Genomic DNA, 22090 nt, shown 5'->3' on the forward strand with positions numbered 1-22090 from the left:
AAGCAAAATCTCTATAGGAAAAAAAATGATGACTAAAATCCAAAGAGTCACATTTTACTTCTTTTGTTTCTCAATTTTCAGTGCAGAATAATTACACTCAGATGTTTACTAGGAATATCAAAACAATTATAATTGGTTTACTTCTGTCTTCAGATTATTATGTATCATATAACAGATGACCCAGTCCTGTTTCCATTGGGTGTTATGAAGCTCAGAGTAAATACGCAGCACACCTCTAAGAAATACACATATTTTGTATGGTATTTAGCTTATTTTTTTCTACCTCTATTTTCATTTGAGGGTAAGGGAGGGCTTATGCTTGAGAACTTAATTTTTTTTTCAGAGCAGTTTTAGATTCACAGCAAGACAGATCAAGAGACAAAGATAATTTACCCCCTGTCCCTACACATGGATAACCTCCCCATTGTCAACATCCCCCCTCAGAGTACCTTTGTTACAATTAACGAACCTACACTGACACACCTTAATCGTCCAAAGTCCACAGATTGTGGTAGAATTCACTGTTGGTGTGGTACATCTGCTGGTTTGGGCCAGTGTATGATGGTATGTTCTGGAGGAGGGCATGGCAACCCACTCCAGTATTCTTGCCTGGAGAATCCCCATGGACAGAGGAGCCGGGCAGGCTACAGTCCATGGGATTGCAGAGTCAGGCACGACTGATCAGCTAAGGACAGTACAGCACGTGATAACATGTATCTATTATTATGGTTTCATTGAAAGTATTTTCACTGCCCTAGGATTCTTTTGTCCTCCATCTATTCATGTCTTCCTTTCCCTCAGCCCTTGGTGGCCACTAATTATATTGCCTCCATAGTTGTACCTTTTCCATAATGTTACATAGTATGTAGTCATTTTGGATTGGCTTTTTCACTTAGTAATATACATGCACTTGTTTCCTCCAAGTCACTTCATGGCTTATTTTCTTTTCAGTTCAGTTCAGTCACTCAGTCGTGTCTGACTCTTTGCGACCCATGAATCACAGCATGCCAGGCCTCCCTGTCCATTACCAACTCCCGGAGTTCACTCAGACTCACATCCATCGAGTCAGTGATGCCATCCAGCCATCTCATCCTCTTTCGCCCCCTTCTCCTCCTGCCCCCAATCCCTCCCAGCATCAGAGTCTGGGAACAATGAGTCAACTCTTTGCATGAGGTGGCCAAAGTATTGGAGTTTCAGCTTTAGCATCATTCCTTCCAAAGAAATCCCAGGGCTGATCTCCTTCAGAATGGATTGGTTGGATCTTAGCACTGAATAATATTCCATTGTCAAAATATACCACACTTTATTCATTCACCCACTGAAAGTAATCTTTGTTGCTCCCAAGTTTAGGCAACTATGAATAAATGCTTTCATTATCTGTGTGAAGTTTTTATGTGGGCAAATGAAGGAAACTGATGATGAAACCAGACTGTGTTTTCAAAAGCAGAGACATTACTTTGCTGACTAAGGTCCATATATTCAAAAAACCATATAGTTTTTCCTAATAGTCATGTATGGATGAGAGTATTGGACCATACAGAAGGCTGAGCACTGAAGAATTGATGCTTTTGAACTGTGCTGGAGAAGTTTCTTGAGAGTCCCTTGGACTGCAAGGAGATCAAACAAGCCAATACTAAAGGAAAACAACCCTGAATATTCAGGAAGGACTGATGCTGAAGCTGAAACTCCAATATTTTGACCACCTGATGAGAAGAGCTGACTCACTGGAAAAGACCCTGATGCTGGGAAAGATTGAGGGCAAGAGGAGAAGGAGGTGACAGAGTATGAAATGGTTGGATGGTATCACTGACTCAATAGACTTGAATTTGAGCAAACGCTCAGAGATATCAGAGGACAGAGGAGCCTAGAATGCTACAGTCCGTGGGGTTGCAAAGAATCAGACATGACAGCCTCTGAACAGCAATGTTTTAAATTTCTTTAGGGTAAATATCAAGGAATATAATTGCTGAATTATAGAGTAAGAATTAAATAAGTATAAGAATTATACTAAATAAGTATAAGTATAAATAAGTGTAAGAATTATAGAGTAAGAATTAAATAAATATATTTAATTTTACAGGAGGCTGCAAAACTGTTTTCTAGCATTGCTGTATTATTTTTCATTCCCACCAACAATGAATGAGAGTTCCATATCTTTGTCAGTTGCTCCATATCCTTGTCAGTATTTGGTGTTTCCAAGGTTCTGGATTTTGGTCATTCTAATAGATGTATAGTGATATCTCATTGCTATTTTAATTTGCATCCCCCTGATGTTTATGATGTTGAGCATCTTTTCATACGCTTATCTATTTTCATTAAGGTCTATGGCCCATGTTTCAACAAGGTCAAGGGTTTTGTTACTGTTGAATTTCAAGTGTTCCTTGTATATTTTGAATTTCAGTCCTTTATCATGAATCTTTTGGAAACGTTTTCTGTCTATAGCTTATCTTATTCCCTTGATAATATCTTTAGCAGAGCAGAAGATTTTTATTTTAATGAAGCAAGCTTATCAATTATTTCTTTCAAGGATAATGTCTTTGGTATTAAATCTAAAAATTATTGTTAGACTCAAGGTCATCTAGGCTTTCTCCTCTTTATCTTCTAGGATTTTTGTAGTTTTTCATCTTATATTTGGGCTTCACGGGTGGCACAGCTGTAAAGAATCTGCCTGCCAGTGTAGGAGATGCAAGAGACATGGGTTTGATCCCTGGATCAGGAAGATCCCCTGGAGAAGAAAATGGCAACTCACTCCAGTATACTTGCCAGTAGAATTCCATGGACAGAGGAACCTGGAGGGCTACAGCCCATAAGGTCACCAAGAGCTGGACACAACTGAGCACACACATTTTCTATTTAAATATATGATCTATTTTACTATAATTTTTGAGATGGTGAAAACCTCTGTCTAGATTTTCTTTTTGCCATTGTTCTGACATAGCTTGTTGGAAAATCTATTTTTACTTTTCCTTTAATGTTTTCCCTTTGCTTCTTTGTCAAAGATCAGTTGACTATGCTTACAAAGGACTATTCTGGCTTTTCTGTTCTATTAATTTATTTTTCTATCCTTTTCACAATACCACACTGTCTTGACTACAGTAGTTTTATGGTATGTCTCGACTTTGTGTAACCCCAGTCCTCAATTTTTGTTGTTCTCCATCAATATTGTGTTGACTGGTGTCACTTTAAGGGGCCTGGAACAGAGGCATGAAAAGAGGGAGAACCATGTGAAGGCACCAAGGAAGATCGCCGTCTAAAAACCAGGGAGGAAGGCCTCAGAAGAAACCAACCCTAGAGACATCATACTCTTAGACTTCCTTCCAGAACTGTGAAAAAATACATTTCTGTTGTTTAAGCCACTTGATTAAGCTACACATTCTGTGAAGTTACACATTATGACAGCCCCATAAAACTAGTACACCCCTTTCAGATCCACGCACAAAGGTGGAGCTCAGATTGGGAGTGATGTTTTCCCTCGTAGGATGCTTTCTTGAGGTTGCTGGCACAGACATGTTGCTGGGGAACCACTGCAAGAGATCCCATACTTTCTTCTGTCCTTGTAAGTTGCATGTGGGTGTGCATAGTCCCTCAGTAATGTCCAACTCTTTGCAACCCTGTGAACTATAGCCCACCAGCTCCTCTGTCCATGGGATTTCCCAGGCAAGAATAAACACTGGACTGAGTTGTCATTTCTTCCTCCAGGGGATCTTCCCAACCCAGGGATGGAACTTGCATCTCCTGTATTCTCTGCATTGGCAGGCAGATTCTTTACCACCTGGGAAACCACCCTTGTAAGTTAACATAGATAATAAACTTTGTGTTACCAGCATCATGTGTTTGTGGGGCATGGGTAATCATGAATCTTGTGCAACAAGATAGATGTTCAAAAGATCTTATTGCATAGATATAAAGACACATAAAAAGGGTAGTGTGTAAGATTGAAAATTGGATGAGGTATGTTGAAATTGATCAAGACAATGGATAGGAAACTAGTCAGCCTTCCCAAAAGCAATATTTTAGTTACTTACTTGAATACTGATTTGCTCTATCCTGCAAAAAGACATTTTTGATTTATGCATTTAATGAAACTTGCACTGAAGCAGAAGAGTAATGTCTCTGCATGAATTTGAAAAGTCTGTTTCATAAGATAAAATGAAAGAAATTTGAACTCCACATTTATTAGAAAATGATAGATAATCTTAATAGATAACATAATACTACTATAATAAATCGGGATTCTTCAGAAAAGCACAAATAAGATAAAATGTTTCCTATAGGATTAGTCAGTGAACTAAGAGGAAATATCGAATCAAGAATATACAATGGAGCAAAAGATGCAAATTATAGAAGAACATGTATTTTCCTTGCTTAATTTGCAGCATGGATATATACTGTAAAGTAGAATAATGAACTCCTACTAACTATGTTTAGCTTCCTTGGTGGCTCAGGTGTTAAAGAGTCCAACTTGCAATGCAGGTGACCTGGGTTCAATCCCTGAGTCAGAAAGATCCCCTGGAGAAGGAAATGGCAACTGACTCCAGTATTCTTGCCTGGGAAATCCGATGGAGAGAGTAGCCAATGGGCTACAGTTCATGGGGTTCTGAACAGTCGCACACGACTGAGTGACTAATACACATTAGCTATGATTGAGTAGAAACAATGGTGAGGTGTTAGAGAAAAGCTTAGAAAATAATAGCAAATGAAGCAAGGGACAAAGAATTAACCTCAAAAATATACAAACAACTCCTGCAGCTCAAATCCAGAAAAATAAATGACCCAATCTAAAAGTGGGCCAAAGAACTAAACAGACATTTCTCCAAAGAAGACATACAGATGGCTAACAAACATATGAAAAGATGCTCAGCATCACTCATTATCAGAGAAATGCAAATCAAGACCACAATGAGGTACCATTTCACACCAGTCAGAATGGCTGCTATCGAAAAGTTTACAAGCAATGAATTCTGGAGAGGGTGTGGAAAAAAGGGAACCCTCTTACACTGTTGGTGGGAATGCAAACTAGTACAGCCACTATGGAGAACAGTGTGGAGATTTGTTGAGAGCCATCGTGAGGAACTCCGCCCATGGCAAAGGTCATGAGGAAGGAAGCCTGGCATACGCAAAGGCATGATCAAGCCTCAGGAAACCCCCTGTTCCCGAGCATCTACCTCTAAAACCAGAGTACTTTATGGGGAGCTCTCCCCCATAACCACTTCTCTCAGAGAAGGAGTTAACTTGCAGCTCCAGTTAATGAAAATTCCTAGGCGTGACAAGAGTGTTTCAACTTATGAACTCTGAAGGTTCTCTGGCCTGCCTGATCAGGCTCGTCCGGCCGCATGTGATTGTTTACAGCCTCCCAACTGTGAGAGGCATGGGATGTTTTAAAACTTTCTAAATACAGACTCTTTTGAGAAGTTAGAAAATTATTAGTATGGTATAGTGGGTTGATTAGGAATTATATTGGTGAAGGGTTTTTTCTTCATTTGTCGTGCCAATAATTACTGCTAATTCCCTGCCCTGGGTGTGACAAGGATGTCTCAGGTCAAACCTCTCTGCTGACAGACTAGCTTGTGTGACAACCCCTCAACCATAAACAGCACAGAGAGTTTGGAGTATTAGCATAGGGCTTTTTTCATTGATGAGGCAATGATTGCCATCAGGCCTCCATATCCTTAGGCACCTGGGAATATATTAATCAATGTATTTGGAATATGGAAAAGGAAATATAGTAGTTTTTGATGTTAGCAATACTAGACTTTTTGAGTTAATGAATTTTCTCTTTTGTTATAGATCACTGAACTTTGTTATAAATCACTGTGTCCTTGCTATGCAAAAATGTAACTTTATCACTATCTTAAGACAAAATAGATCTTAAAGGGAACATTGGTGAAGGGTTTTCATTTGTTGGGCTGATGTTTGCTGCTAAATCTCCATATTCCCTGCCCTTATAATGAATATAACTAGCATATAGGAGAAATAAGTATTAACCTTTAAGATTAATCATGTTAAACCTTACACCCTCACCCTATAGGAATGCAACTTTATTTTGAGGGTGGCGCCTGATTTAAGAAAAATCACCCCTGGAAAAATAAGTTTTCTGGTTAACTGACCAGTATCAGAAAGGGCCATAAAATGTCAGCAGACCTCATGGCTAGAAGATGATGAAACTCATAAGACCTTTGTATAATTTTATATGAACCTGAAAAATAAAGAAATCAGATCAGTTTCTGGAAAGATTGATTCCCCCGTGTCGTTTCTTTCTCACTCCCCGTTTTCCTGGCTGAATTCCTACTGCACTATCTGTTTCTAATCTCCCTCTATATCTGTAATTAAATAAGTTTTTTCCAGGATGCTGACTCCATCCCCACCTTCGAATTACCCTGTATCCACTGGGACTGGATCCCAGCAGAGATTCCTTAAAAAACTGGAAATAGAACTGTCTTATGACCCAGCAATCCCACTACTGGGCATACACACGGAGGAAACCAGAATTGAAAGAGACACGTGTACCTCAATGTTCATCTCAGCACTGTTTATAATAGCCAGGACATGGAAGCAACCTAGATGTTCATCAGCAGACGAATGGATAAGAAAGCTGTGGTATGTATATCCAATGAAGTATTACTCAGCCATTAAAAAGAATACATTTGAATCAGTTCTAATGAGGTGGATGAAACTGGAGCCAATTATACAGAGTGAAGTAAGCCAGAAAGAAAAACACCAATACAGTATACTAATGCATATATATGGAGTTTAGAAAGATGGTAACAATAACCCTGTATGCGAGACAGCAAAAGAGACACAGATGTATAGAACAGTCTTTTGGACTCTGTGGGAGAGGGTGAGGGCCTGATGATATGGGAGAATGGCACTGAAACGTGTATAATATCACATGTGAAACAAATCGCCAGTCCAGGTTCCATGCATGATACAGGGTACTCGGGGCTGGTGCACTGGGATGACCTAGAGAGATGGGATGGGGAGGGAGGTGGGAGGGGGGTTCAGGATGGGGAACACATGTACACTCATGTCCGATTCATGTCAATGTATGGCAAAACCAATACAATGTTGTAAAGTAAAAAAAATTAATTAATTAATTAAACTAAAAAAAAAAAGAAAAAGAAAATAAAAATACCAGAGAGAACAAAGTACTATCATTGGGATTCCTCGAGAGTAAAATCTGCAGTGGAAATTTGCATGGAGGAATTTTGTTAAGGAGTGTTCTTGGGAGCAACATGAGTGAGGGAGTGAAGGAAATAGGGTAGGCAGGGAGAGAACCGTGGATTCATGTCAATGTATGGCAAAACCAATACAGAATTGTAAACTAAAATAAAAAATAAATTAATTAATAAAAATAAAAATTAAATAAAAATTAAATAAATAAATAAAAAAAGAACTCATCTGAACTTGGGAAGAACTATGGGCTTGGGATTGTCCTTATAGTTGTTTCACACTGTCAAAGGAGCTGGAATTTTTATCTTCTCATTGTCACTGGATAAATGCTTCCCTGGGCATGGGGGCATAATCTTCCAGGAGGCAGCTCCTTCAACTGAGGGCAAGTCCTCAACAGGGACTTGATTTAAATCTTAGGCAAGCATCACTCTCCACAACTTGAAAAATGAGTGCCTTAGTTCTGAGGGGCACCTGAGCAGTGTGCCACATTCCCCACCACAGTCCACCCCTGACATTATTAATTGCTATTAGCTTCATAAACATGTTTTTCTTATCAAGGAATATCAAGATTCAAATCTGTCTTTCTTCCTAGATAAAATTACAAGAGAAAGAAGAGTGGAGTAAGCTACATTTTTTGTTGCTACTGGTCTATGGCAGCAATCAAAGGAAAATATTACAAAAGAGAATGACTCAGATCAGAATGTAAAGATATTAAAAACCTGTGCCATATGTAAAGTAAATAGCAGGCAATGACACTCATACACACAACAGATGTCCACTAGATTCTGAGTTCTTTGAAAGCAGGGATTATGTCTTATTCAACTTTAAATGCCAAACACCTGCCACAATGCCTTACAAAGAAAAATGCTCGATAAATATTTTATGGCTGAGGGAGCCAACTAATTAAGGAACTGGTGAATATAAATTCTGTGCTCACATCCAAAATTCAATTCAGGTGCTTAGTGAATGATTTGTCTGAGATTGACTGAGACATGTTTTAAATAAAGTTACAAACATAAAAAGTATCCTCATAGGCTTTTATCATGGAAATTATATAATTTTTTAATGGGGATTTAAAGTCCTTTCCCTAAAAACTGGTATAAAGTAGCCTCTGTTATTCAATACATATTGTTAAAGATAGCATATACTGATCAAGATAAGTAACATAACAAGATGCTGCGAGGCACTCAGAATAAGATAAATAATACACAATTCCTTCCTCCACAGGACTTAAAGTTTTTCTAGTGATGGTAGCATTCATGTGAAAGCTAATTATGATCAGGCAAAATAACACAAGAGCTAAGTAGAAATATGTGGTTGAGACTGATAATTCCATATTGAGCTACTATTTTTCTCTCTTTGAGTAATAGAACCAAACTTCAGCTGGATATATAACCCTCCAGAAAGTGTTCCCCAGTACCCTTTGCTGCTGTAGTAGTCATACAATATGGACTGAATGTCTGTGTCCTTGCTAAAATTCATACTTTGTATTTTAATCCCCTGTATAATGGCATCAGGAAGTGGGGCCTTAAGTCATGAGAGTCAAGCCCTCATTAGTGACCCTACAAAAGAGATCCCAGAGAATTCCTTCACTCCTTATACCACACGAGGACACAGTGAAAAGATGGTTGTCTATAAACCAGGAAGAAAGTCCTCACCAAACACTGAATCTTCCAGAAACTTGATCTTGATATTCTCAGCCTTCAGAACTGAGAGAAATAAATGTCTGTTGTTTAAGGTCATGGTATTGTTGCTATCGCAGCTAAGCTAGCACACCATGTGACCAATCTCTGGGGGATAGGATGTAACCAAGGATTCTGTGAGAACGCCAAGAAAGTCTCTTTAAAAAGAGCTGACTTCTTCCCTCCCACTGAATCCTTAAAATGGGAACATAATGACTAGAGTTCCAGAAGCTTCTTGAACCAGGAGGTAACTGTGAGGAGGGAAGCCACATGCTGAGGAGAATAAATGGTAAACAGCTTGAGACTGGTGATTCCGAAGGCACCATAGTATCAGTTGGGAAAAAAGAAAATTCTATCATTCTTGCTGCTGCTGCTAAGTCGCTTTAGTCGTGTCCGACTCTGTGCGACCCCAGAGACGGCAGCCCACCAGGCTCCCCTGTCCCTGGGATTCTCCAGGCAAGAACACTGGAGTGGGTTGCCATTTCACTTTCTATCATTCTTAGGCAACTTTATCTTATATATATTTGTTTGTACACTTTATTAAATAAAGGCAAAACTAGGATACTAGAGGAGTGAAAAAACAGCAATGTATACTTATTGGGAGTTTTAGAGAGAGAGTATCTCTTGAGCTAGACTTGAGAGAATTAAAAAAAAAAAAAACTCTGCTCTTATATAAATTCTGAATTCAACTTTTATCATTAACCTGAAAAAAAGAAAAGACTGGGGATTTATGTTAAAATATTTGTGTACAAGTCATTCCAGAGGACTAGTCAGTAATAAGAGCCATATTTATAAAGGTTCAGTTGTCCCAGTCTTCCTGTTTAGCTATGGCTATATTTATAAGTTCTCTTTGAATCCCTGAAATGTAAACTATAATTTATTTGCCTATGAAAGACAAAATTTCATGTATCAGATTATCATTTTTAAAATGCACTTTAAAAATATACATAACAGCCAATTATGCTTTCAAGACAATTAATTTTGAAAGCAGAAATATCAACTGCATATACTGTTATATATATCTAAAAATGACCTACTTAGATACCATTAAATATAGAGTGCATTATTTTGGTATAATATTAAATATAATGAGGCATGGTACAGAGACTTCTGCAGATACCTGTGCAAAAGCAACAGAAAAATATATGAAAAACCTGTCACTCTGTTGACAGTTACTTGTAGACTGCAGCAATTTTTGCAAAGTAGGTTACTACCTCCCTTGACATATTTTCTTAAACATATGAATATACAGGCTGACATGCATTCCTGGAAAGAAGACATATAAGGTTTGAAAGAAGGAGGAAGGAGAATATTGGGGAGCTATTGCAAATTCCTGGTGGCTCAGTGGTAAAAAAAAAAAAAAAAAAAAAAAAACATCTGCCAATGCAGTAGGCATTGGTTTGATCCCTGGAAGATCCCCTGGAGGAGGAAACATCAACCCACTCCAACATTCTTCCCTGGATAATCCCATGGACAGATGAGCCTGGTGGGCTGCATCCAACATCCCTTCCTGGGAAAACCACACTAAAGACTCTCCTCTATGCCTCCCCCTCATTTGTTTTGCCTCCTGACCAACCTTGGTGTTTCCCATGTGGCCCATTGCAAATTGCATAATCTTGTAACTAATCTAAATATCTTTTTTGGAAAGAACACTGAAGTGAATATTTTGGTAAAGCAAATAATGTTTCTGTAACTTTTTTGAAATTGTTTGTCAAAACCTATCAAGAACTGTGTAGAATACTTGCCAGTTAACAAGTGGAAAAGGAAATGGCAACCCACTCCAGTATTCTTGCCTAGGAAATCCCATGGACTGAGGCACCTTGTAGGCTACAGTCCATGGGGTTGTGAGAGTCAGAGATGATTTAGCAACTAAACCACCACCAGCAGCTAACAGGTTGCACAGTAACTTGTTTCCTTGATGCTTATGGAAGAACCCAGACTCCTGGATCAGAGACAAGGGATTTATTAGTCATGGCACTGCAATGCAAGCAACATGTTTAATTCCCACATATATTTCTCTGCTCCAGAACTCATGGAGGCAATGCAGAAAGGCAAAGGAAGATATCATACACACAGTGTGTGAAGAAACCTCTGTTTCAGAAATACAATTTTCATAAAAGTGTGGATAAATTGGAGGGAGAGAGGCAAGAGATAGCAAAGAGTTTGGATGCTGCTGCTGCTAAGTCTTGTCAGTCATGTCCAACTCTGTGCAACCCCATAAATGGCAGCCCACCAGGCTCCTCCATCCATTGGATTCTCCAGGCAAGAGTACTGGAGTGGGTTGCCATTGCCTTCTCTGCAAGGAGTTTCGAGAGTATTGCAATTGGCCAAGTACTTGATATACACATAAGGTGAAAAGATACTAGGGTGGAAGGATAGAAATTAGAGACCCAAAGGTATGTTAAGTAGGTATTGAGGTGATAGACCCAAAGCCTACCTAAGCATTTCCTCTCCACATCAATTTTCTTCTGTTATGGTTCTAAAAAGGAAGTGTTAGTGTCATTTTTCGCTCCCTTCTCTTTTCACCTTCTCCCATAACTGAAGAGTAATTGGGGGCACGATGGTGAAAAGGGGAGGATAGGAGAACAGAACCTACAAAGCACTAAGGCAAACTCCCAGGAGTTCCCTGGTAGCTCAGTTGGTAAAGAATCTGCCTGCAGTGTAGGAGATTCCAAGTTCAATTCCTGGGTCAGGAAGATCCACTGGAGAAGGGATAGGCTATAGTCCAGGGGTCGCAAAGAGTTGGACACGACTGAGCAACTTTCAGTTCCACTTTTAAGGCAAACTCAATCACACTGTTTTACGAAGTTTCAAGAATAAGTTAGCATGAGTTTTTTAAAGGAACCTCCATACTGTTCTCCATAGTGGCTATATCAAGTTACATTCCCACCACAGTAACAAGTACATGTGAAATCTAGAAAAAATAGTACAGATGAACATATTTGCAAAGCAGGAATAGAGACATAGAGAAAAATGTATGAACACCAAGGCAGGAAAGAGCAGGGAATAAATTGGGTGATTGGGATTGATATATACACACCACTACATATGAAATAGATAACTAAGGAGAACCTGCAATATAGCACGCCCGGGGAAGGAGAAGAAGGTAAACAAAATCCTCCTCATGGGCTTGTTTTGCTTGCAAAACACATTTCGCTTTCAATTTATGTGTGTGTGTGTATATGTGTGTGTGTGTGTGTGTGTGTGTGTGTGTGTGTGGACTATGAGAAACTGAAGATAAGAGTGTTTGAAGACAAATGATCCAATATTAACTTAAAGCCAATTGCCTTCTGTGGGCACATTCTCAATATGCTCCACATGTTTGTAACATGCAGAAATGTTCTCCTAACAGGTACAGTTGCCACAGTGAATGTCACAGCAGGCACAAGAGGTGCTTTAGCTACACTTGGGTCCTTGAAACAAAGTGCAGAATAATGAAAACATATGACTGCTCAGATGTGTTTGGAGTAAGTCGTTTGCCTGATGGTAACTGATGGCTTACTGAGGACAGGGAAGCACAGGAAAGTGCTGTGACTCCATATTTCTGTTGCCACCCATATAGCTTCTCCATCAGAATATAGTAGAATGGGAATTTGTCTTTGGGCCAATGTATAATTTCGTGTGTATTTTCTGCCCTGGGTTTCCTTTTATTCCTTTTTTTCCACACAACAACTTTTTTTTTTTCAATATGCCATGTAGTATACATTTATTTCTCTTTTTTTTTCCCTCATGGTGTTGGAAATCCCTGAGCAGATGTTGTGTTAAGACTGCCAAACTCATTTTGCTTTTGATGTGCCATGTTCAAAGCTACTTTTTGGAGAACACATTGCAGAAATGTACTCCTTGTTGTGTGCTGTACATTTAATAGCAGGAAGACAGTTGGAAATGCATTGTAACACGACTCTTGAAAGCAGCAGTGTCCTTGAACACTCCAAAACAAGCAGGAGGAAAAATCTGGCAAAGAGTTCACAGGCTGAGACTCAAAAGTTTTCAAGTTTGTTTAGCTATTAAGAACAATATTACATACATACACATTTTCAAGTGGCTTCCCTAGTGGCTCAGATGGTAAAGAATCTGCCTGCAATACAGGAGACTTGGGTTCGATCCCTGGATTGGGAGGATTCTTTACTGACTGAGCCACCAGGGAAGGAAGACATGTGTCCTTTGATCTGTGACTTGAAACATGAACAAGAACTCACTAAAAAGAGAGGAATTATGAAGACTATGGCCGAGGATATGATGGCAGCTGGCAAAGGCACAGACATTTCAGAGAAATTTAGTCAAGGCTTAAGATATCCCCGGTGCTTCCCTGGTGTCTTAGAGGTTAAAGCGCCTGCCTCCAATGTGAGAGACCCGGGTTCGATCCCTGGGTCGGGAAAATCCCCTGGAGAAGGAAATGGTAACCCACTCCAGTATTCTTGCCTGGAAAATCCCATGGATGGAGAAGCCTGGTAGGCTACAGTCCATGGGGTCGCAAAGAGTTGGACACGACTGAGCGACTTCACTCACTTCACTAAGATATCCCCAGGCACAAGCAATGAATTAGTACAAAGATCATTTAAAAAGGCAACCTCTAATCGCTATAATACATTGCAGAAAATGAAGGGAAATCATCTTATGCATAATCTTCTACTTTCACGTTGGATCTTCGTGGATATTTGTACTAAGATACTGCTCCAATCTTGGAGTCTTAAAACAGTATTCAAAATTTCCCATCAGGAATTCCTGATCTCCCAGGAGTTTGGAATAAAGATGAAACGGACTTTTGGACTCAGAGGGAGAGGGAGAGGGTGAGATGATTTGGGAGAATGGCATTGAAACATGTATAATATCATGTAAGAATCGAATTGCCAGTCTATGTCCGATGCAGGATACGGCACGCTTGGGGCTGGTACACGGGGATGACCCAGAGAGATGTTGTGGGGAGGGGGGTGGGAGGGGGGTTCATGTTTGGGAACGCATGTATACCCGTGGTGGATTCATGTCAATGTATGGCAAAACCAATACAGAATTGTAAAGTAAAATAAAAAATAAATTTAAAAAATAAATAAATAAATAAATAATAAAAATAAAATCCTAAACCTAAAATAAATAAATAAATAAATAAAATCCTAAACCTGAAAAAAAAATTTTTAAAAATTAAAAAAAAAAAAGAATTGGGATACAAGCAAAACAATCACACATGTATGAGAAGGTGGCTTTATGTACACAATGGACCTACCTACCAGGGACTCTCATCATGTTAAATGCAGTTCAGGGATTTTTGTGACATTTTTCTCTCTCATCCATCATAGAAAACTCAAGATTTGACTGCCTCATTAACCAGAAAGATAATTCTTTTAGTAAGAATGGTGGATATAACCATTTTATGTGACTGTGTAAATTTTGTAAAATTATCAACTAAGGACATGCTCATCTTTTCGGGTTAATCTATAACCATTCAGTTTATTTCTCCAGCCAAGGTCAATCACACAGTCCTTGGAATGCTACTGATGTAGCTTAAATTGAATTCACAGGACTGGAAAAGATTAAACCTCATGTTGGTAGGTGATTTACATCTGATTCTTGACTTAACTTAGATCATTAACCCACACATTCTAGCTCAATCTCTCAAAAAAAAAAAAAACAGTATTTGTTTGCAGCATCCCCAAAACAAACAAATAAAAAACTCTGAATACTAATTCTAGACAAGGAGCTGCCTAATAATCAGTCTATTCTGAGGTGTGCAATCCCTAATTATGTGCCTATCCTGTGTCCACTCAATAATAACTAGCAAGATCCTCTCACCAGAACTCTTTGGGGTGACAGATAATCAGTTGAGAATAACTGAGACCACTGTGTCCATAAAGACTCAAGTACAACAAACCAGTAAGGATATACAGTAGATGCTGACATCAGTCTCCAGGTCTCCTTTAAAAAAGGACTGTGGCTAAGGAAAATGTTTTCATGCTGGCTGTCTTCTGTTTTCCTGGTCCTGAGCCATCTAAGTTCTGGTGAGAGGATCTGAAACTTCTTGCCTCAAAACCTTTCACTGAAGTGTTAGATTTTGCAAAAGCACTTGCTTAAAATGTAGACTTGATTATTAGGTCTTTTTCAGCTGATTTCTTCAGGATAACTTGCTTTTATTTATAAATTCAGCAAACTAATACCTGTGATGGCATAATACTGTGGGGCTCTTTCTCTCACCCAGAACACTGGATCTGGGTTTCCTAGACATGGCAACACGGTTAGAAAGGAAAGAATAAGATAGAGTTGTAGCAATGAGGAGCAAAGGATGACAGTTGCTGAAAACCACCTTTAAGATTCCAGCATTTTCTATGTGCCTCATTAAACATGTTACCAGAAAGATCATACCACAACATCAGTATTTAATTGTCTTGTCCAAACGGAAGTGTCTAGGTCAGCACTAAGGCTTTAGTATATATTATATTCAGTAAGCACAGACTGATTTCCTTTAACTTTAGATGTATCATAATGCCTAACATAAACAGAAGCATTCATCACTTTGGAAGGCTTTCTTATATTTCCTTGCTATTCTTTGGAACTCTGCATTCAAATGGGTATGTCTTTCTGTTTCTCCTTTGCTTTCCACTTCCCTTCTTTTCACAGCTATCTGTAAGGCCTCCTCAGACAGTCATTTTGCTTTCTTGCATTTCTTCTTCTTGGGGATGGTCTTGATTCCTATCTCCTGTACAATATCAGGAACCTCTGTCCATAGGTCATCAGGCACTCTGTCTATCAGATCTAGGCCATTAAATCTATTTCTCACTTCCACTGTATAATCATAAAGGATTTGATTTAGGTCATACCTGAATGGTCTAGTGGTTTTCTCCACTTTCTTCAATTTCAATCTGAATTTGGCAATAAGGAATTCATGATCTGAGCCACAGTCATCTCCTGGTCTTGTTTTTGCTGACTGTATAGAGCTTCTCCATCTTTGGCTGCAAAGAATATAATCAATCTGATTTCGGTGTTGACCATCTGGTGATGTCCATGTGTAGAGTCTTCTCTTGTGTTGTTGGAAGAGGGTGTTTGCTATGACCAGTGCATTCTCTTGGCAGAACTCTACTAGCATTTACCCTGCTTCATTCTGTACTCCAAGGCCAAATTTGCCTGTTACTCCATGTGTTTCTTGACTTCCTACTTTTGCATTGCAGTCCCCTATAATGAAAAGGACATCTTTTGGGGGTGTTAGTTCTAGAAGGTCTTGTAGGTCTCCATAGAACTGTTCAACTTCAGCTTCTTCAGCATTACTGGTCAGGGCATAGATTTGGATTACTATGTATTGAATGGTTTGCCTTGGAAACGAACAGAGTTCATTCTGTCGTTTTTGAGATTGCATCCAAGTACTGCATTTCAGACTCTTTTGTTGATTATGATGGCTACTCGATTTCTTCTAAGGGATTCCTGCCCACAGTAGTAGATATAATGGTCATCTGAGTTAAATTCACCCATTCCAGTCCATCTTAGTTCACTGACTTCTAGAATGTCGTTGTTCACTTTTGTCATCTCCTGTTTGACCACTTCCAATTTGCCTTGATTCATGGACCTAACACGCCAGATTTCTATGCAATATTGCTCTTTACAGCATTGAACGTTCCTTCTATCACCAGTCCCTTCTATCACCAATCCACAACTGGGTGTTGTTTTTGCTTTGGCTCCATCTCTTCATTATTTCTGGAGTTACTTCTCCACTGATCTCCAGTAGCATATTGGTCACCTACTGACCTGGGGAGTTCATCTTTCAATGAACTTAGGTCATACTATCTTTTTGCTTTTCATATTGTTCATGGGGTTCTCAAGGCAAGGATACTGAAGTGGTTTGCCATTCCCTTCTCCAGTGGATGACATTCTGTCAGAACTCTCCACCATGACCCATCCATCTTGAGTGGACCAAATGGCATGGCTTAGTTTTATTGAGTTAGACAAGGCTGTGGTCCATGTGATCAGATTGGCCACTTGTCTGTGATTGTGGTTTCAGTCTGTCTGCCCTCTGATGCCCTCTCTCAGTGCCTACCATCTTACTTCAGTTTCTCTTACCTTGGACGTGGGGTACCTCTTCACAGCTGCTCCAGCAAAGCCCAGCCACTGCTCCTTACCTTGCATGTGGGGTAGCTCCTCTGATCTCAGACGAAGATATAGAAGAAAACAATAGAATGGGAAACACTAGAGATCTCTTCAAGAAAATCAGAGATACCAAGGGAATATTTCATGCAAAGATGGGCTCAATAAAGGACATAAATGGTAGGGATCAAACTGAGGCAGAAGATATTAAGAAGAGGTGGAAAGAATACACAGAAGAACTGTACAAAAAAAGGTCTTCATGACCCAGATAATCACAATCGTGTGATCACTCACCTAGAGCCAGACATCCTGAAACGTGAAGTCAAGTGGGCCTTAGGAAGCATCACTACAAACAAAGCTAATGGAGGTGATGGAATTCCAGTGGAGCTATTTCAAATCCTAAAAGATGATGCTGTGTGAGTGTTGCACTCAATATGCCAGCAAATTTGGAAAACTCAGCAGTGACCACAAGACTGGAAAAGGTCAGTTTTCATTCCAATCCCAAAGAAAGGCAAAGCAAAAGAATGCTCAAACTAACACACAATTGCACTCATCTCACATGCTAGTAAACTAATGCTTAAAATTCTCCAAGCCAGGCTTCAGCAATACATGAACCATGAACTTCCAGATGTTCAAGCTAGTTTTAGAAAAGGCAGAGGAACCAGGGATCAAATTGCCAACATCCGCTGGATCATGGAAAAAGCAAGAGAGTTCCAGAAAAATATCTATTTCTGCTTTATTGACTATGCCAAAGCCTTTGACTGTGTGAATCAAAATAAACTGTGGAAAATTCTCAAAGAGATGGGAATACCAGACCACCTGACCTGCTTCTTGAGAAACATGTATGCAGGTCAAGAAGCAACAGTTAGAACTGGACACGGAACAACAGACTAGTTCCAAATAGGAAAAGGAGTACATCAAGGCTGTATATTGTCACCCTGCTTATTTAACTTATATGCAGAGTACATCATGAGAAATGCTGGGCTGGAAGAAACACAAGCTGGAATCAAGATTGCCAGGAGAAATATCAATAACCTCAGATATGCAGATGACACCATCCCTTATGGCAGAAAGTGAAGAAAAACTAAAGAGCCTCTTGAAGAAAGTGAAAGAAGAGAATGAAAAAATTCACTTAAAGCTCAACACTCAGAAAACTAAGATCATGACATTCGGTCCCATCACTTCATGGCAAATATATGGGAAAACAGTGGAAACAGTGGCTGACTTTACTTTTCTGGGCTCCAAAATCACTGCAGATTGTGATTGCAGCCATGAAATTAAAAGACGCTTACTTCTTGGAAGGAAAGTTATGACCAACCTAGACAGCATATTCAAAAGTCGAGACATTACTTTGTCAACAAAGGTCCATCTAGTCAAGGCTCTGGCTTTCCCAGTGGTCATGTATGGATGTGAGATTTGGACTGTAAGGAAAGCTGAGTGCCAAAGAATTGATGCTTGAACTGTGGTGTTGGAGAAGACTCTTGAGACTCCCTTGGACTGCAAGGAGATCCAACCAGTTCATCCTAAATGAGATCAGTCCTGGGTGTTCGTTGGTAGGACTGATGTTGGTAGGAACAGTACTTTGGCCACCTGATGTGAAGAGTTGACTCATTTGAAAAGACCCTGATGCTGGGAAAGATTTAGGGCAGGAAGAGAAGGGGACGACAGAGGATGAGATGGTTGGATGGCATCACCGACTCAATGGACATGGGTTTGGGTGGACTCTGGGAGTTGGTGATAGGGAGGCCTGTTGTGCTGCATTTCACAGGGTCACCAAGAGTCAGACACGACTGAGTGACTGAACTGAACCTCAACAGAAGCATTCAAATTGTTTTTTATGTTGGCAGAAATCCCCACCATCACCTAGCAAGTTTCTAATTGCTTTTTCCAAAGACAGGAAATCTTGAAATTCTAACATTACTAGTAGTATTTTGAATGCAATGTAAATACTATACACACATATATATGGCCTCAGTTAATTATGTATTTTAAACAGTAACAATAGTTTTATTGATCAGAAGAATAATGCTGTCTTACTAATTAACCAAATTCTAGAATCATGAGGAATTTTTTTTAATATATAGTTCTACTACAAATGATTAGAGATCAATGCTATTTAACCATTAAGTAGTCAAATCATCTGTTTGAGAACATGGAATAAAAATGTAATAACACCCCAACTATCTATCTAAATGGTTTTTTGATGTGTGCTGTTATACATTTTTGGCACCCATTATTTTAAAACTGCATTTTCACTTAAAAAATAAAAGAAAACTGCAAATGTGTGAGCTGAATTAAAGGAATGATGCAATTGGAAGGGTTTTTAGTTGCTAGGGAAACCAGATCTTTTGTATGCCTATGGAAACGTCCTCTTCCTTGGTAAACTGAGAGTACTTTTGTGATATTTAGTAAAAAATAAAAGTTAAAGGTATACTAGATAAACAAACATGTATTAAATAAACAGTACAAAGTTGTACTTACTTATGAGCATTTATATTCAGTTAACACAATGATTAAATTATCTTTGTTGTTTATGCTGCTGCTGCTGCTGCTGCTATGTCGCTTCAATCATGTCTGACTCTGTGCGACCCCATAGATGGCAGCCCACCAGGCTCCCCCGTCCCTGGGATTCTCAAGGCAAGAATACTGGAGTGGGTTGCCATTTCCTTCTCCAATGCATGAAAGTGAAAAGTGAAAGTGAAGTCACTCAGCCGTGTCTGACTCTTAGTGACCCCATGGACTGTAGCCCATCAGGCTCCTCCATACATGGGATTTTCCAGGCAAGAGTACTGGAGTGGGGTGCCATTGCCTTCTCAGATTGTTGTTTATAAGTAAAGGCAATTCTAATGAGCATAGTAGATAATACTAATGGGTAAAGACAATATTACTGAGCATAGTTGAAAATATCTAAGCACTATTAGATATTGTTTTATATCAAAATTTGTTTTTTTAATTGGTAAATATTTCTAATTGCCTATTGTGTGTAGGCACAGAACTGTGATGTTCATGATTAGTACTGCATTTTACAGGATCACCTAACATCAGCTACTCACTATCAAATAAAGTACAACACAGAAGAATTCAGGGCCAAAGAAAGTCATCATGAGCATTGTCCCCTAAAGCACAGTTAGCTATCTATCATCAACCCTATTTTACAAGCAGGAAAGCATATGGTAAGAAGATTAAATACCTTAATGAAGGGTGCCTCTAATCATTTTCTGTATACTAGAGACTTTTCCAACTAGACCGTGTGACTTTAGAGTATGAAGAATGACTTACATTTAAAAAAATCACAATAATATTCAACAATTTGTTGTCATGAGAGTTATGACTTATAAGTTGTAGCTTCTGACAGTGTCTCATCTGATTGTATCACGTTCTCCATTCAAGACTGACATTAGGCATGATCTGTTGTTTCTTCTCCGTTAATTCCCTTCACATTTCCTATACACTTCGTCTAGCTCATCCTATTGTATTTCAGTATGTACTAACACATTTGCTAAACTTTTATTCTTCAGACTTTTATTTATGAAAAGAAATTGCAAACAGAGTTTCGCATTACCTAGATCTGCTCTGGGACATTTCAAGCAAGAAATAATTTCCACTTAGTGTAACTAAGAAGGACTCTATGGGGTCTTCCCCCCTTCCCACCCCATCCTCTGCTTTTAGAGCCTCTCTGAGGCGCTTAGATATTGACGCACATTTCCTGAGTTGTTTTGCAGATGTGAAAGAAAGTGACAGTGAAGTCACTCAGTTGTGTCCGACTCTTTGTGACCCCCCGGACTGTAGCAGAGCGCGGGCAGCTGTGACAACGCACAGAGGGCCGCCAAGAGGAGCTACCGCACGTCCGAGGTCAGGGGCAGCAGCCGGGAGGAATTATCCCACGTCCAAGGTTAGACGCAGCAGCCTAGAGGAGCTACCCCACATCCGAGGTCAGGGGCGGCAGCCAAGATGAGCTACGCCGCGTCCGAGGTCAGGGGCGGTGACCAAGAGTGCCAGGCTGCGACAGCGCAGGAGCAGCCAGGAGCTACCCCCGACCGAGGCCAGGGGCGTCGGCCAGGAGGAGCGACCACATGTCCAAGGAACGGTGGCTCCCCGGGCACCAGAGGGCCTACAGGAGATGTTCCATGTTCGAGGTTGGGAGGGGCGGCGGTGAGGAGATACCCCTCCTGCAAGGTAATGAGCAGCAGCTGCGCTTTGCTGGAGCAGCCCTGAAGAGATACCCTACGTCCAAGGTAAGAGAAACCCAAGTAAGACAGTGGATGTTGCAAGAGGACAGACACACTGAAACCATAATCACGGAAAACTAGTCAATCTAATCACACTAGGACCACAGCCTTGTCTAACTCAATGAAACTAAGCCATGCCCTGTGGGGCCACCCAAGACGGGCGGGTCATGGTGGACAGGTCTGACAATGTGGTCCACTGGATAAGGGAATGGCAAACCACTTCAGTATTCTTGCCTTGATAACCCCATGAACAGTACCTAAAGGCAAAATGATAGGATACTGAAAGAGGTACTCCCCAGGTCAGTAGGTGCCCAACACACTACTGGAGGTCAGTGGAGAAATAACTCCAGAAAGAATGAAGGGATGGAGCCAAAGCAAAAACAACACCCAGTTGTGGATGTGACTGGTGATAGAAGCAAGTTCCAATGCTGTAAAGAGCAATATTGCATAGGAACCTGGAATGTCAGGTCCATGAATCAAGGCAAATTGGAAGTGGTCAAACAGGAGGTGGCAAGAGTGAATGTCTACATGCTAGGAATCAGCGAACTAAAATGGACTAGAATGCGTGAATTTAACTCAGATGACCATTATATCTACTACTGTGGGCAGGTCCCTTAGAAGAAATGGAGTAGCCATCATAATCAACAAAAGAGTCTGAAATGCAGTACCTGGATGCAATCTCAAAAATGACAGAATGATCTCTGTTCATTTCCAAGGCAAACTATTCAATATCACAGTAATTCAAGTCTATGCCCCAACCAGTAACACTGAAGAAGCTGAAGTTGAATGGTTCTAGGAAGACGTACAAGACCGTTTAGAACTAACACCCCAAAAAAGATATCCTTCTCATTATAGGGGACTGCAATGCAAAAGTAGGAAGTCAAGAAACACCCGGAGTAACAGGCAAATTTGGCCTTGGAATATGAAATGAAGCAAGGCAAAGGC

This window comes from Oryx dammah, unplaced genomic scaffold, assembly GCF_014754425.2.
Source record: "Oryx dammah isolate SB20612 unplaced genomic scaffold, SCBI_Odam_1.1 HiC_scaffold_20, whole genome shotgun sequence".
NCBI lineage: Eukaryota > Metazoa > Chordata > Mammalia > Artiodactyla > Bovidae > Oryx > Oryx dammah.